At 30.7% G+C, this 4901-nt stretch overlaps 1 pseudogene; it reads left to right on the forward strand.

The window, feature by feature from the left end:
* Positions 1–1143: 1143 nt before the first annotated feature.
* LOC120262235 lies at positions 1144–3950 on the forward strand (annotated as a pseudogene).
* Positions 3951–4901: the final 951 nt, after the last annotated feature.

Consider the following 4901-nt stretch of genomic DNA (forward strand, 5'->3'; position numbering starts at 1 on the left):
ATAACTTATTGTTGAGCTTTTAATTCGTTTTGTGGTATGATCTTTTAACTTAAACAATAATTCCATCAATACACTTTTTCAACATATACTTAAATTTTATAAAACCTTACACAAATATTGAAGATGAAACATGCTAAATTTTATTTGAATGCTACTAATTTCACATAACAAAATTATTATTCCCTTTAAAAAAAATTAAAAATAATTCAAAAAATTATTTTAAAAAGACTCTCTCGATTCATATAAAAGATTATAATAACTACTAGTAATAAAATGGATAACTTGTGAATAATGATTCACATTAACAAACTTATATGTTATACTGCAGCATAAGACATATATAAAATATACCCAAATTCCACAGCCCAATGTGATGGCCTAAGCTGCATAACATCCCAGTCCTATCCCTGATCCAAACTTTAAATAGATAGATAAATAACTAAATAACTAAATTTTAACGAAATTTAAAATAAATAAAAATATTTATTAAAAAAAAGGAATCAAAATTTATATTTAATTGCATTGGAAATTTAGTCTGGGATGTTATTTTGATTTAGTTTTTTGGTAACAAAATTAAAAAAAAAAACTTTACGCAATTTAGTCATAATTATTAGATGGAATCACATTGGATACCTAATTTTCTGAATAATTTAGATTTAATCAACATTTAAAATATTTGTCTTAAAAAATTTAAATTAATTATCAAAAACTTAAAATTTTAAAATTTCTATTTGATTTTATTCTTTAAAAATTATGAAAATATTATAAAAATAGGACAAAAATACACTAATACAATAAAAATAGAGAATAAAAAAAATTTCTTTTTTTGGTTGTATATATATTTATAATATTAAATTTTTTTTATTTTTATAGTATTTGAAAGAGAGGATAGAAATTTTTATAAATTATAAAATTCAATTAAAAAAGATAATGTTTTTTATCTTAAGAAAGAAAACCAGCCTTCTATCCCTAATCTTCCACCAACCATCATCTTCTCCCGTTCGCCGCCTTTCTTTTTCTTCTCCTGTGCTCCGTTGTTTGCCCTTCTTTGTGTCGCCGGCGCCGGCGATAGCCCAGAACCTTATGTCCGGCATGATCTAGCCGCACTTTTTAGCCTTCGTACGTCGTTTGGGCTCCGTGTTCATGACTGGCCGTGCTGTTCCGACCCCTGCTCGACGTGGGTTGGTGTATCTTGCCGTGGAGGTTGTGTTGTCTCTGTGAACGTCTCCAGCCTTCGCCGGACTCGACTTGGCCGGCGTAACCCCTCTTCACCGTGGACGGGCTGCGCAACCTCAGTTGTCCTGTTTACGCTGTGTGGATTAATCCGTTCGTATACCATCCAAAGTCTTTGGTTTTTTTATTGACATATGATGCTTATCTTTACCTAATTGATTATATGTTTGATTCTTTGCAGATAGATGTGCTAGCTCATGTTGATGTGCCTGATTGTATACATAAATATCATGTATGTGTAGTCAAAATGTTCCGCGTAGATTCACAGATAATTGCTAGAGCTGTTAAAATGAAACTCATTATACAATTTGGTGTTGGTTTGGAAGGTTGGTACCCTGAATTCTCTATTATTTCTGTCTTATAGTTTATGTCCTATTATAATAATTAAATTGTAAGTACTTTGATTTGTCATCAGTTTTTTTTTCTTTATGTAGGTGTTGATGTTGTTGCTGCTACACAACATAATATTAAGGTTGCAAGAATTCCAGGAAAAATATCTGGGAATTCCAAAGCATGTGCTGAAATGGCAATTTATTTGATCTTGGGTCTTCTAAGAAAGAAGGTTCATTGATTTTAATTTTTTTTTAATAAAAATATATCTTCATAAACTTCACTTTTGGTCCTTGAACTAAGAAGAGTAGTTCATGAATAGCCCATATACTATGAAAGAAAAAATAAGCAGTTCCAATCCCCATCAAAGAAAATGTTTTAGTTTTGAGGACCAATAGTGTACTTTATGATAATTCTAATTCAATTTTTCTTTTAAATTTTTATCAGAGGGAGATGGAAGAATCAATGCAGAGGAAAATTGTAGATCAACCTCTTAGTGATACACTTTTTTGAAAAACAGTAGGTTTTTTTTTTGACATATTGTCACAAATACAAATATATATGTCTGGGTCTTTCTTTCTATCAGCTTAACATTCTTGAGATATGTATATAGGTCTTTATTGTCGGATTCAGAGATATTGGCTATGATCTTGCTAATATTGTGCGGTTCGGTGTAAAAATTCTTGCAACAAAAACAAAATGGAATTTTAATTCCAATAAGCAGAATGGTACAGCTCAAAGATGTATTTAGTTTTGTTTGCATAAATGAGCTGGTGTTTTCTCTAATTCATTGATTTATTGTTAGGATCTACTAATCATCATCATCATCAAAACAAATTGATGCAATTGATGAACTGGTTGACATAAAAGGAAGTCCACAAGATTACTACCAATTTGCTACAGAGGCCGATATAGTAGTCCTTTGGTTGTCGCTAAATTCAGAAACAGTTAGTTTCATCTTCTGTTTTATTAGAGTAACTAATAATATGTTTGGATTGTATCTAGCATGATATCATAGGTTGAATTGAGTTTGATCAATATGTTAGGTTTGTAATCCGTTACAATAAACTAAGAAAATAAACTATATTAAAGACTACAATTTCTACACCTTAATTAACTAGCAATGTACTCATCTTTAACTAGTCATCATATAAATTTAAATGACCAATTAATTTTAAAGTCCTTTCACTAACATTTTTGCAACTAATGAAAACTTGCAGGCTGGTATAATCAACAAAGAGTTCCTTTCCTCTATAAAGAAAGTAAGTATTAGTAAGTCACTCATAACCTTATTTTTTACACTATTTATTTATGTAATAATTTATTAATTTTGAATGGTTCTATGCTGCTAAATATAGCAAGAGGTGGTGTAGTAGAATACAAATCACTGTATGAAAGTTTGAATACAGGTCATCTTGGTGGTTTAGCAATGGATGTTGCATGGCAAGACCCATTTGATCCTCAAGATCCGATACTCAAATTACCAAATGTTATTATTACTCCTCACGTTGCTGGTGTGACTGAGCTTTCCTATACTTCAATGGCTAAGGTACATGCACGTTATATTCATAAAATCATATATATATATATATATATATATATATATATATAAGAATCTACATATACGCTTCACAGTAGCTTTTAGATGTAAATAGTCAACAGTCACTATCCATTTATATATTTAACAATAATTTTAAATTGCTAATGATAGTTATCATTAAATGTTTTTAAATTTAAAAAACTAACATATAATTAGAAAATGTTTACAAATAAATATATACATATGAATGAAAGACATAACTCCAATAGCTACTGAGGTATAACTAATATTATTTGATGTTATTTTACACATGGTTATATCATGTTTAAATTATAGTTAATGTAATTTATGTTTTCATGGCATGCCTATTTGATTTATTATAACATTGTAATAGGACTTATGTATTTATTTCTATTGATTATTTTGTTTTATGTTATCTTATTTTATTTTGAAGGGTGGCGCTAATGGACTTAGAGATTTGAGTATTAATTCTCATGAAAATATAACAAAAGAATCTGGAAATATCAATGAAAATGACAACAATGACAATAGCTTCGAGGAAGATTGTGAAAGAAGTGATGATCCGCATGATGACGATGGCGATAATGATGAAGATGGTGATGAAGACGATGACGATGGTGATGGCAATGATGATGAAGATGATGATTTTAAATTTTTACTTTTTTTGAACATGTTTAGTTTGCACTGAATCAAATCTTAAATTCGTATTGACTCATGTTTAATTTTTAGATTTTCATTACACTTGAATTTTTTAGATTTTGGTCAATCATTGAATTTTTGTTTTCAACTGAGTAATGTTTAATAGCAATGGAGTTGATGTTGTGTACGTTTATTTTATAAAATTCAGATTCTATTGTAATACAGGCGCATAAAAAATAGGGTAAATGCTGAATTTTTTAAAAAAGTATTTGCGACGAAAATAGTTTGGTTGCAAATTATACTTGTAAGAAAACTCTTTTGTGATGGCCCATAATTTGTCAAAAATAATACCCATTTGCGATGGTTACAATCGAGTAGCAAATAATAGCCATTTGCGAAAATGTTATATGTTTGCGACGACCATCATTTGGTAGCAAATACAACTTTTTGTGACGACCATCATTTGGTAGCAAATACAACTTTTTGCGATGGCAATCTCGTCATTACAAATAATAGTCATTTGCGACCACCACATTTGGTCGCAAATAATATGCGTTTGCGACGGCTCAATACCGACGCAAAAAACAAGTCGTCGCCATGTTTGTCGCATTATCAATGTTTTTTTGCTATGAAACATCTTACTTTTTGCGACCACCTTTACCCATCGCAATAAGTACCTTTTGCGACGGTGAGTCGCAAAAGGTATCTTTTGCGATGGAAGCGGATACGACGGCGTGCGACGGTGAAATACCGTCGCAAAAGACCATTTGCGACGGCAATTAATCTTTTGCGACGGAAATGGGTCATTGCAAAAGGTCAATTTTCTTGTAGTGACTCCACCAACCTGTCTGCTTGAAATACAATGTGGTGCAAAGATGGTCAAAAAAGTAATAATATACAGTGTCACCATCCATCTTTGCTACTGTATATTTATATTTGTGTATGTTTGCTAGACAAGACCACAGTTGAAAAAGCACCTTTGACATCTTACCCATTTCTCACATTTCTGAGACTCCTGTCCATTCCCTGTCAGCCCAGCACCACCATTCACTAATTTATATATACATTTAATCAATAATCTTATTTTTACACACACACACACACTACAAAAACACACACTAGTCTTCATCTTTCATCC

This window comes from Dioscorea cayenensis, chromosome 5, assembly GCF_009730915.1.
Source record: "Dioscorea cayenensis subsp. rotundata cultivar TDr96_F1 chromosome 5, TDr96_F1_v2_PseudoChromosome.rev07_lg8_w22 25.fasta, whole genome shotgun sequence".
Classification (NCBI taxonomy): domain Eukaryota; kingdom Viridiplantae; phylum Streptophyta; class Magnoliopsida; order Dioscoreales; family Dioscoreaceae; genus Dioscorea; species Dioscorea cayenensis.